This window comes from Bidens hawaiensis, unplaced genomic scaffold (assembly GCF_021521415.1).
Source record: "Bidens hawaiensis isolate Kalapana, Puna unplaced genomic scaffold, B.hawaiensis_p1.1 tig00032213_1, whole genome shotgun sequence".
NCBI lineage: Eukaryota > Viridiplantae > Streptophyta > Magnoliopsida > Asterales > Asteraceae > Bidens > Bidens hawaiensis.
The window spans coordinates 228,179-241,547 of record NW_027495484.1 but is presented as its reverse complement, the minus strand read 5'-3'; positions in this window follow the sequence as shown (position 1 = coordinate 241,547).

Below are 13,369 nucleotides of genomic sequence, written 5' to 3'. Positions count from 1 at the left end.
GTTGTATTGAAACCTGAAGCCGCTGACCTTTTACATATATTTTTGGACTAGACGGGTGCCCGCGCGATGCAGCGGGTGTTTGAACCTGTTAAATACGTACAAATATAAGTGTTTATGGTTCGGTTAAAACTTTGAAATCGTTTAAATCGGTCATTGGTTTGACTTCTTTTTTCTTTTTCTTAATCTTTTTTACTTTCGGTTTGTTGGTCGTTTTCAAAATTTCAAAACGTAGTGAACAGTTGGTTCGCGGTTTATATCGACAACCGACCATATGAAACCAGAAAAGACTGTAAATTAACCTAATTGCAATATGATTTCTTTTGTAATCTATGATCATCTCAAGTATCATATTATGCTGGTTTTTAGTTAAAATTAATGGTACATTTAAATTATTAATTATTTTAAACTAAATTTATTATTAAAGTTTAAACTGTGAAACCAAACTGAAACCACGCCATTAGTAACGATTCGGTTTCAACTTTCAATGGTTGAGTTTGGTTTTGGACGGCAAAAACTCAGTATTAACGGTTGGACTCACAAGTTTAACTTTAAAACCATCAAAACCGACACTGAACACCCCTACGTAACATAATAATTTATTTAAAAAAAATTACAAAAATATCATATCCAAATTAAAGAGAATAAAATGCTCGTTTTTATGGTGCAATTTGTTTATAAAAATATTAACGTATGAAAAGGTTATAGTCGTTTAAAAATCATGGGTGAGAAGTTAGTTTACAAGTTAAATTAAAAACATAATATGGTTAAAGATGAGGGACCAAACTTGTAAGTTGAATGAATTGTGTTTAAAAGACATGTTTGCTCTTACTAACACATGTACCTCATGATTTAAGTGTTGTAAATTACTTAAAAATTGGTGTCTTAATTTGCCCTTGTTTGATGTATTATATATAGTATGGATATACAAAAACAATAAATTTAAATTACATTTTTTACACTATAAAAAGTTGTAAACCAACATTTTTAACCGTTTTAATCACACCAAAATTTATCCAACTCTATATTCTATATAAGGGACACTGAAGAGGTAGGTCCCAGCAGAGCCCAGTTGGACCCGCAAGACTCACCTTGAAGAGGGACGTTTGCGCAGAAACCAACTGGATCCGCAGGACCAACCATGCTCAGAGACGTGACGTCCTTACGCGCAGTACGCAAGCTGTTCCCGCAGGAAATGCCTTCCAATGGTGAAGGACTCTGCCTGTTCCCGCAGCTGCGGATACAAGCCATCAGGGAAGGCCACCCGCGCAGCAAGGCTACACGCACAAGGCACTTAGCTCTCAATCACTCAGTGTCACCTGAAGGAATGAGCAAAGCCGGGGACAATCCCGCACAAGGGCGGGAGGGGGAATACTCCCGCCCAAATAAGCCAGTCCGTACGATACGGGAAGATCTTCTGTACTGTACCTGACGAGGTATGGGCAAAAGATCTGACTAAAGATACGACAGCTTATTGACAACAGTATGGCGAGCAGCATGCTCCTGTACTGTATGTCACTATTAGCCACTGCCTACTCACCAACTCCTGTCATACCACGTGCATAGCCGGCAGTAGGTGGAAAAGGAATAGTACACAGCAGGCCTGGTCACTATCATCCGCTGCCTACCCACCAACTACCAACAGGGCACGTGCGTAGGCCACTGTTGGTAGAACAGGAATACTATTCAGCCGGCCACACCTCCTTGGAAACCTACCTTCGGCTATAAATACCACAAATGGTATGATCATCTCATCTTATCATATAATATCACATTATCATCATATTATACCTGATATCTGCTCTAGCAATCTCTTAATATACTTTTATATTTAAAGAGCAATCTAGTCTGATTCTCACGCCGGAGAGTGGTCACAAGGAGGAACCCCCCCTTCTCAGTGACAAGCTCACGGTGTCTGTTTTGCAGGTTATTAGAAGAACCATCTTTGCCGGGTCTAACCCCTCGTGGGAAACATCTATCTAACCCCCAGGTTACTCGTAATCTGCCCGGGGTCCAGTTGGTGTTTCTTCATTGGCGCCATCCGTGCATAAAAGCTAGAACTTCATTTCTTTTCAGTTTTTTCAAACTTCTGGAAAGATGGTTAAAGAAACTCCGGTAACCACAACCCCAGCTACTGGGGGGAACACCGGCTACACAGTTTTTACAAACACTACCCCGGTTACCCAAGCCGGGGCAAGTGAAGTAAATTTTACGAACACTACCCCAGTTACCCAAGCTGGGGCAAGTGCAGTAAATAATCGCTCACTGGGATTCACCGATACCCAGTTAGAGAAACGAACAAGACTCCCCCGCCAAACACTCGATGAAGTTAAGGCATGGGCGGAGGCACGTCAAAAGGAATTCCAAGCTGAGTTGGACGAACGCTTGCGTTCCGTCCAACAGGCTGACGAATTCGAAGAATACTTGGACGATGACTCGGAGGAATCCGACACCGACGCGAACCCTCGCCATAGGGCAAAAGGGAAGCGTAAGGAAACGGACTCCCAACCGAGAAGGCATTTTGGAGAAGCCTTCAAACCAAAAAACACAGGTGGAAGTCCACGTGACTTCTCCAAAACATTCAGACCAAACGTTGCAAATGCGGGAACGTCCAAATTTGCAAGGGACATTGCGGAAGCAATTGCCCTAAAAAGTGCCAAACAAATGTCCAGCATAGGTACATATGATGGTATATCTGACCCAGATGATCATTTGAACAGATTCATAGCGGGGGCAACCGTCAGTAGTTGGACGGAACCTACGTGGTGTTACATGTTCCAAATGACGCTTGTTGGGGCTGCTAGAGCGTGGTTCGATCGTCTACCGGTCAACCACATCTACGACTGGGCAGGCTTCCAACAGAAGTTTAGCCAACACTTCAGCCAGCAAAGAAAGTATACCGAGGAGCAATGGACTATCCTCAAATGCATTCGAGAGGAAGATGAATCTTTGCTAGACTTCATCACTCGCTTCAACTCAAAGAAGCTAAGTCTGGGTAATATCAGCGAAGATCTTGTTCGCGCTGCTTTCATCCAGGGCGCGAACGACCCAGAGCTCATCCGCACTTTAACGGGTAAAGATGGCATGCCATCCACATGGGATGCCATCATGACAGCAGCAAAACGCTTTGCGGAAACGGAGAAGCAACTGGGTAGAGATCTCCCACAGAGCACAAACCTCTACACCCAGAAAACAAGAGAATACAACGTCCTTAACGCCCGATTAAACAAAAAGCGGAAGCTTGGCATTTGGCAGTCAAGGGTAAACTTTGACACCTCATCCGGCTTGCAACATCGGTTAGGCGGAAGGGATAACGTACAGTCAAACAAGAACAGATGGACGCCGCTCACCAAAGCGTCACCGAGATATTCGCCACTGAGGAGCTCCCATGGCCAAAGCCTCAAATAATCCGACATCGTCACAATGCTGATCGGAGCAAATACTGTGACTTTCACAAGACAAAAGGCCACAACACCGAAGAATGCATAGACGTAAAGGACATGGTCGAAGCATTCGTCAGAGATGGGATGCTCACGCACCTCGTGGCGCAATGAACGCTGAGCAGGCTGATGCGTGTAGAACCCCAGCTGGGGAAAACACGAATAAAATTCCAGCTTCAATGTGGAGACTACATGCTGCGTAAAGAACGAGATCCCGAACCAGGTGCGTATCGGCTCGATGGCACTCCCATCCCAACAACATGGAAGGGAGCTCAATTACACAGTTTGCGTGTAGATCAATTCCAAATTTGTAAAGAAAAGGCCAAGAGCCACTTCTAATGGAAATGATTCTCCTTAGAACATCGACGCTGATGATTTTACATTTATACTTTATGAACTATCAACACTGATGACGGTCTTCACCGCATACATAAGTGTGAAAGTCGTTGCATGGGGAAGGCGGCAAAACCCGCATAAACCTAAAAAACGACAAACCTTCACGCAGGTCAGTTAAAGGGTAAAGTTCAGTCATTCCACTAAATGAAAGTGCCGGTCTATCCGCATGAATCATGATAGAGGAAACTGAACACTAACCTATTAACAACCGCGCGTCGAACGGTTAATTTATTCAACACGGATATGCTGGTTTTCACCGCATAATTACGGGAAAAGTCGTTGCATGGGGAAGGCGGCAAAACCCGCATAAACCCAGAAAACGGCAAACCTTCACGCAGGTCAGTTGAAGGGGAAAAGTTCAGTCATCCCATTAAATGAAAGTGCCGGTCTATCCGCATGAATCATGATAGAGGAAACAGAACACTAACCTATTGACAACCGCGCGTCGAACGGTTAACTTATTCAAGAAAATTTCTAACAAAAGGATGAGGAAAACCTACACGCAGGTCAGATATAGGTAAAGTTTAGCCATCCTACTAAGTGCAAGTGACGGTCCTACCCGCACAATCACGAAAGAGGAAGCAAAACTTCACACCTATTATTTACCACGTTCAAAGGTTAACTTATCCTAAAGACTTAGAAATTTCAAGAAAGATGAGGAAAACCTCCACGCAGGTCATATGGTAATGTTTAGCCATCCTACTAAGTGCAAGTGACGGTCCTACCCGCACAATCACAAAAGAGGAAGCAAAACTTCAACCTATTATCTACCACGTTCAAAGGTTAACTTATTCTAAACACTTGGAAAATTGCTAATTTAAACTAAAGTATGCAAGTCATATAACGTTTATAAAGCAAGGAATCCAGAGAAAATAGCGGTCTTACTCACACAAAGATTTATATTTCACAATGATTCATTACAAGAATGGCCGGGTAACTACCCGCCTACAAGAAAATAAATCTATACAAGCTAAATCTATCCTAGCAGTGGGAAGGGATCTTCAGGATCAGGCTTCAGGGCCACTTCCACTTGGACCAGCACCATCAGTAGAGCGTGCCAGTTCAAGGAAAGCTTTAAGGATAGCTAGCCCATCATCAGCAGCAGCAACTTCGTTTACCTTCTCCACCACCGGATGCGGGAAGGCGGCATACTGATTCACTGCTTGGTCGTATACAGCTTCAGTATCTACATCAAATAAAGGGAAGTTGGAAAGCGGGATGCCTTTCTCAACGAACCCTAGACCAAGCAGGAAACCGGCCTTTTCCCCATCCTCATGAGAAGCGTTGAGGGCTGCGCTCATAGCATCGTCATAAGACGTCTCAGTGAAGACTCGATGCATAACCTACAAAAGAAAATATACAAGTATCAGAACATTTTCTATTTACAAAGAAAAGCGTAAAGACATGAAAAGCTTACCTGAGACAACGCTTCTCGAAGAAGCCATTCCTTGGCAACCAGAGTGTAACACCCCGACCAAAGGCGGATTATACATCGGGGCGCCACATATTGTTTCATTACTCGTGACACTATTGGGTGTCAACATTTAATAAATACATTCATTCGCGCACGCGCAAGTAGACATAAGATAACATAAATCATCATAAATCAATATATTATAAATCATAATATTCGAACAGCAATAACTTGTCTTGATACATTTTAATCTAGGTCCAAAATAAAGAAAACTTCCTACGTGTCCACAAGCTCCAAAACAGCTACTGCAAACCTGAACATGTGTTAAAATAAACGTCAAACACTTGCGTGTTGGTGAGAAATCAAGTTTAATACAATACATAGATAACAATAAATCTGCGCGCAACATGTGTATGTCTGGTTTTCAACAAGGGTGTAATCCGATCGGGACCAACTCTAAGATTCATAGACTGCCAGTGCTCACAATTGAGCTCACAAACAAGAAAGACTGTGCAAGTGTAAACAAAAGAGAAAATCATAAACGATAGTTCTCCCGTGTTCATCTAATGGTACCATGAGAACTGCGGAATAGACCGACAAGACGGTTAATGATCCACACATACAAATAAACAGCCAAGTCTACGTCCTCAACACATGGGATAGTGCGCGACTAAAGTTCATAAACAGTTTAAGACTCTAAGTTTGTATGAACACATGAACATCCCAAAACATCAAAAGCAAAAAGGGATTAGGTACGAGATTACTCACTTGATAAACGATGCGGTGTAAGATAAAGCAAGAACCAAACTCTTAGCAAGCAAAGTTAACCTATATTTAAAGATTATTTGTTTAAAGGATTTGTTTTAAGTCTTGATTATAAGTTAGCATAATTAATAAGTAAATTATTATATATAATATATATTACCGGAAAAGCAGGGCGGAACAGGATAGAAGACGGAGGCAGAGGAAGACGGCAGAGAGAGCAAGGAGCAAGAGAGAACAGGAGAGTTTAAGTGCTTTGTGTGTGTAGTGTTAGGAAATTAACATTATTATTTATAGGGAAACCCTAGGGAACACAATCCCTAGAAAAGGGGAAAAGATCTCCAAAAAGTAAAAGATTCCAAAAGCAAAAGATATCAAAAGATATGGCAGCTGCAGGGGGCAAAGGAAAAGCTGACAGGGAACAGTAAACAGGCATGGGTGGGTCAGATAAAGTACTGGTCAAGCATGGAAAAGCAGATCTCAAAAGATAATGTCAGTCACTTTTTTTTTTTGCCAACCAATGGGGTTGGTGCGCATGCTGCGCCAAAAGTGGCTTTTCAGACATAAGATAGGTCAGGTCAACAGCACAGAAGATAAGACAACACAAAAGTAAACGACTGGGTTAAACAAAAGAAAAGACTCAAGACATAGCGCGAGAAAGCTCGAGCGCGAAGGCAGACACAGAAGGTCAAGAGAGCGCGAGCGCGAAGGCAGACAGAACCAACCTTTGCGCGCCGCGGAAAGAACTACAATTCTAAGCGCGCCGCGGGAAGAACTTCAATTCTAAGCGCGTCGCGAGAAGGACTATATTCCTTAGCGCGTCGCGGGAAGAATGGTATCCATAGCGCGCCGCGGGAAGAACTAAAATCCTTAGCGCGCTGCGGGGACAGTTCGTCTCGCGTATCGCAGTAACAGATGGTCTTCACGCAGGCTTCCTTGTAAGGAGTCTGGCGCGTGGAGCTGCGCAGACAACCTTAGGCGGGAAGGAACAAAGGACAGCAAAGAGTAAGGAGAAAAAGAGGGAAACAAGGCTGAGGGGTTAAACAGGAGGGCGGGACGGCGACAAGAGGAAAGAAGGCGGAAAGAAAAGAGGAAGAAGGAAGAGGAACGGGACGACGGGAAGGAAAATATATTATTATTATTTAAAGTAAAATATAAGTATAAATAAATATTAAATCATAAAAGAAAGAGATCGGATCAGAGAAACGGGCACCTGGGTCGGGCCGGATCGGGGCAGATGTCACAGTCTCCCCTACTTTAAGAAATTTCGTCCCGAAATTTATCTCGAAGTAGGTTGCGCAGAGAACAGGTGCGGGTACTTGATCTTCATTCGATCTTCCCTTTCCCATGTAAACTCGGCTCCGCGCTTGGACTCCCAGCGAACTTTCACGATAGGGATGCGACTGCGCTTGGTTTGCTTAACCTCGCGATCCATAATCTCAACAGGCTTCTCAATGAAATGCATAGATTCATCAACTTGAACTTCATCAAGTGGAATGTGAAGGTTCTCATCGGCTAAACACTTCTTGAGATTGGATACATGGAACGTTGGATGCACATTACTGAGCGCGGGCGGCAGGTCAAGTCTGTAGGCAACTTTTCCTACACGCGCGAGAATCTTAAATGGTCCAACATATCGAGGAGCAAGCTTACCTTTCTTCCCAAAGCGGACAACACCCTTCCAGGGCGACACTTTGAGGAGAACAAGATCACCAACTTGAAATTCGAGAGGCTTTCGCCTGCGATCTGCGTAACTCTTCTGTCGGCTTCTGGCAGTCAGCAGATGATCACGGATCTTGGCGATTTTATCGGTTGTCTCTTGAACAAGTTCGGGTCCTGTGATTTGAGCTTCTCCCACTTCGCTCCAACAAATCGGGGAGCGGCACTTACGACCGTAAAGTGCTTCAAATGGGGCCATACAGATACTGGAATGATAGCTGTTATTATAAGAGAACTCGATCAAAGGCAGGTGCGAATCCCAATTACCTCCAAAATCAAGAACACAAGATCGGAGCATATCCTCAAGAGTTTGAATAGTTCGCTCAGACTGACCGTCAGTCTGAGGATGATATGCCGTACTCATGTCCAAGCGAGTTCCTAGCGCAGATTGGAGAGATTTCCAAAAGCGAGATATAAAACGGCCATCGCGATCGGATATGATGCTCAAAGGAGTACCATGGCGGCAGACAATTTCCTTGACATAAAGCTGCGCGAGTTGCTCAACACGGTAGTTTTCACGAATGGGCAGAAAGTGAGCAGACTTAGTCAAACGATCCACTATTACCCAAATGCTATCATGTTTGCTTGTTGTCAAAGGTAACTTGGTAATGAAGTCCATCGCTATACTTTCCCATTTCCACGTAGGAATTTCTGGTTGTTCGAGCAAACCAGATGGGCGTTGGTGTTCAGCTTTTACCTTAGAACAAGTCAGGCATTTAGCTACGAACACAGCAATATCCTTTTTCATACCGGGCCACCAATAAGTAATGCGCAAATCCTTGTACATCTTATCAGCGCCGGGATGAATAGAATACCAAGATTTGTGCGCTTCACTCAGGATATCAGTTCGAAGATTCTCATCAAAGGGAATCCAGATGCGATTGAGATAGCAGAGAATCCTACTCAGATTAGGGACAAAGTGCGCTTCCGCGCCACACGCTAACTCGGCGCGAAGGTTACCATTACTGATGGATGAGCGCTGCGCGTCACGAATACGCGATTCAAGGTTGCTTTGAATCGGCGCGAAGTGAAGCTGCGTGCGCGGCAAGATACAGTTAAGCTGGCAGGGTTTTCGGCTGAGCGCATCGGCTACCACATTAGCCTTACCAGGATGATACCGGATCTCACAATCGTAATCGCTGATGAGTTCGTTCCATCGGCGTTGCCTCATGTTAAGTTCCTTCTGATCAAAGATATGCTGAAGGCTTTTATGGTCAGTGTAAAGGATACACTTAGTGCCATAAAGGTAGTGTCTCCAGATCTTTAAGGCAAAAACAACTGCGCCTAGTTCGAGGTCGTGAGTTGTATAATTCTTCTCGTGAACCTTGAGTTGCCTTGATGCGTAAGCGATAACCTTGCCTCGTTGCATAAGAACACAACCGAGACCTTGGTTGGAGGCATCGCAGTACACGACAAAATCATCATTACCCTCAGGTAGCGCAAGAACAGGAGCTTCACACAACAAACGCTTGAGCATTAGAAAGGCTTCTTCTTGCTTCGAGCCCCAAATATACGGTTTACCTTTGTGCGTTAGAGCTGTTAAAGGCAAAGCGATCTTCGAGAAGTTCGAAATGAAGCGCCGGTAATAACCAGCTAAGCCCAGAAAGGAACGGATCTCGGTAGGAGTGGTCGGCGTAATCCAGTTCTTGATTGCTTCAATTTTGGATGGTTCGACATGAATACCCATCTTGTTCACAACATGGCCAAGAAACTGTACTTCATCAGACCAGAATTCACACTTGGAGAGCTTGGCAAAGAGCTGCTCGGTTTTAAGCTTTTGCAACACCAACCGAAGATGTTGCTCATGCTCGGCCTTGGTCTTAGAATAAATCAGAACGTCATCGATAAACACAATCACGAATTTATCCAAGAAAGGCCTACACACCCGATTCATTAGATCCATGAAAACGGCGGGTGCGTTGGTTAAACCGAAGGACATGACCAAGAATTCAAAATGGCCATAACGAGTTCGAAAAGCAGTCTTCGGAATATCTGCATCGCGGATGCGCAACTGGTGATAGCCAGAGCGGAGATCAATCTTAGAAAAACAAGAGGCACCTTGGAGTTGATCAAAGAGGTCGTCAATACGCGGTAAGGGATACCGGTTTTTAATGGTGAGTTTGTTCAACTCGCGGTAATCAATACACATGCGAAACGATCCATCTTTCTTTTTAACGAACAACACCGGAGCACCCCAGGGCGAAGAGCTAGGGCGGATGAATCCTTTAGCAGTCAACTCTTGAAGTTGGCTTGCCAATTCTTGCATCTCAGCGGGCGCAAGACGGTAAGGAGATTTAGCTACGGGGGAAGCACCAGGGACAAGATCAATACGGAACTCGACTTCACGAGCGGGAGGGATACCAGGAAGATCATCAGGAAAAACTTCAGGGAAATCACGCACAACAGGGATATCGCGAAGCTTCTTCTTTTCTTCAGCAGGTTTAACCACATGGGCTAAGAATGCAATACACCTTTTCCGCATGAGCCTTCGGGCTTCGGCGCAAGACATAAGTTTAAGACCGCGGGAGGGTTTTTCGCCGTAGATATGAAGATCACCATTTTCTCGAGGTATGCGAATCATCTTCTTGGCGCAAATAACTTCGGCGCGATTCTTCGAGAGCCAGTCCATACCAATAATAACATCAAAGCTTCCAAGAGGCATGGGGATGAGGTCGATCAGAAAATCGTTTTCGTTATGGTTAAGCGTGCAATCTTTAATCACAGAGTTAATTAAAACAGTTTCGCCATTAGCCAATTCAACTGAAAAATTTTCTTTTAAATCGTTGCGCGGTCGCGCAAGCTTCTGCTCAAACGCGCGAGAAATAAAACTTCGATCGGCGCCAGTATCAAAAAGTACAGAAGCATAAAATCCGTTAAGCAAAAATGTACCATTAACTACGTCATTATTCGCTTGCGCTTGGTGCGCGGTTATGTTAAAAGCTCGTCCGCGTGTCACTTGGTTCGAAATCTGGTTCACCGGATTCGCTTGCGTAATCTGAACTTGTAGCCTCGGGCATGCGTTCCGGAAATGACTGGGATCACCGCAGTTGAAACATGATCTGGGTCGTGGGTTTTGGTAGGTTGGTTGTGGGTTCTGCGGGTAGACTGGTGGTGTTGGCGCAATTGGATTGGCGGGAAGGACTCTACAGTTTTCTGCAAGGTGACCAGCGCGGCCACATCGGGTACAAAGTCGACATGGGACTTGAGGTGGGTGGTGGAGTCTACAGGTTGGGCAAAAGGGGTGGTTTCCTGTGTAAGGTTTCTTAGTTGGCGGGGCAGGGAGTGCGGGATTGGTTAGGGCATAGTTGTGGACTATAGGGGGAGTTGGGTAGGTTGACAGTGGGTTAGGCGCGTAAACTAGAGGTTGGTAGGCGGGTTGCTGGACTATGGGCGGGCTGGTAAGCGCGTAGACTTGTCTGCGCCTACGTTTCTGGTTATGGTTTGAGGGTTCTGGTTTGGTTTCTGCGGGTTCAGGGACAGTTTTGGTGGGTTTGGTCTTCTCAGTTCCCCGCAGGAACAGGGTTCCTGCTCTGACATGGTTGTCGCTGAGCACAGCGGCCAATTCGATGGCGTCAGAGAGGGTAACTGGGTTTCTGGCCCATACAGAATCTTGAATTTCCATGGGGAGACCCCCAAGGAATTTCTCTATGGCTCGGCGGGAAGGGGTAACAAGGTGAGGGACAAGCAGGCTTAGTTCATGGAAGCGCGTCGCGTACTCGCGCGCTTCACCGCTGTATTGCTTAAGATTCCAAAATTCTTCCTCCAGGCGCTTAACTTCGTTGGGAGGGCAGAATTCTCGCGTCAAAATTTCCTTGAATTCCTCCCATGTCATGCTAGAAGCAACTTCTGCGCCACGCGCATGAGCTACTCCATTCCACCATGTAAGCGCTCTAGATTCCAGGACACTGGAAGCATATAGGGTTCGTCTGTCTGAGGGGCATTGGGTGTGAAGGAAAGTGTTTTCTATTTTCTCAAGCCACTGGAGCATCACGGTGGCTCCTTCAAGACCTGTGAACTTTGGAGGGTTACCCGCGTTAAAGGACTTAATGTTGTAACCGGAGGTGTTGGTATTGTTTTGGCTCAAAGCTTGGGCTATTGCGGCGGCCATTTCCTGGGAACGTTGCTGCCTGCGCCTGCGCGAGGCTTCTCTCCTCTGATGGCGGCGAGATAGCGGAGGCATTCTATAAAAGTTTTAATTTTAGTTAATATCTTGGTTTTAGCGCAAAGTAACCTCGAAAAGCTTGGTTTCGCGGAGTCAGTTACTGTCAAAAATTAAAGTAAAATAAATGACCCTAAATGCAGACTTAATAACGGTAACAAATTCGAATCAAGAATCGACAATTCATGTATCACCATGACTTTCCGAATTCCCAATTTAAAATATACGAGTAAACGAGTATTGGAGATTGACGATTCATGTATCACCATGACTTTTCAATCTTCAATATAAAATATACAAGAAAATGAGTATTGGAGGTTGACAATTCATGTATCACCATGACTTTTTAAGTCTCCAACCTCAGAACATAATCGTAAATGGAAATTGAAAATCAACTATTCATGTATCACCATGACTTTTCGGATTTTCAAATCCAACAAACGAATATGTAAGTAAAATCAATAAAAATCGAAATTCAACAAAAATCGAAATATCGCGGAATAAATCATAAAATCATATACTGCGCAGGCGCGAGCATATTCATAAATAACGAGTAATTAACAATAAGCGCGCAAACATGAAATTTCTCTCATGCGCGAGAAGGGACTCTTAGGTATTCTAGGCCGTTACGTCTAACCACCTATCCTAAAGTCAACCTGGCTCTGATACCAATCTGTAACACCCCGACCAAAGGCGGATTATACATCGGGGCGCCACATATTGTTTCATTACTCGTGACACTATTGGGTGTCAATATTTAATAAATACATTCATTCGCGCACGCGCAAGTAGACATAAGATAACATAAATCATTATAAATCAATATATTATAAATCATAATATTCGAACAGCAATAACTTGTCTTGATACATATTAATCTAGGTCCAAAATAAAGAAAACTTCCTACGTGTCCACAAGCTCCAAAACAGCTACTGCAAACCTGAACATGTGTTAAAATAAACGTCAAACACTTGCGTGTTGGTGAGAAATCAAGTTTAACACAATACATAGATAACAATAAATCTGCGCGCAACATATGTATGTCTGGTTTTCAACAAGGGTGTAATCCGATCGGGACCAACTCTAAGATTCATAGACTGCCAGTGCTCACAATTGAGCTCACAAACAAGAAAGACTGTGCAAGTGTAAACAAAAGAGAAAATCATAAACGATAGTTCTCCCGTGTTCATCTAATGGTACCATGAGAACTGCGGAATAGACCGACAAGACGGTTAATGATCCACACATACAAATAAACAGCCAAGTCTACGTCCTCAACACATGGGATACTGCGCGACTAAAGTTCATAAACAGTTTAAGACTCTAAGTTTGTATGAACACATGAACATCCCAAAACATCAAAAGCAAAAAGGGATTAGGTACGAGATTACTCACTTGATAAACGATGCGGTGTAAGATAAAGCAAGAACCAAACTCTTAGCAAGCAAAGTTAACCTATATTTAAAGATTATTTGTTTAAAG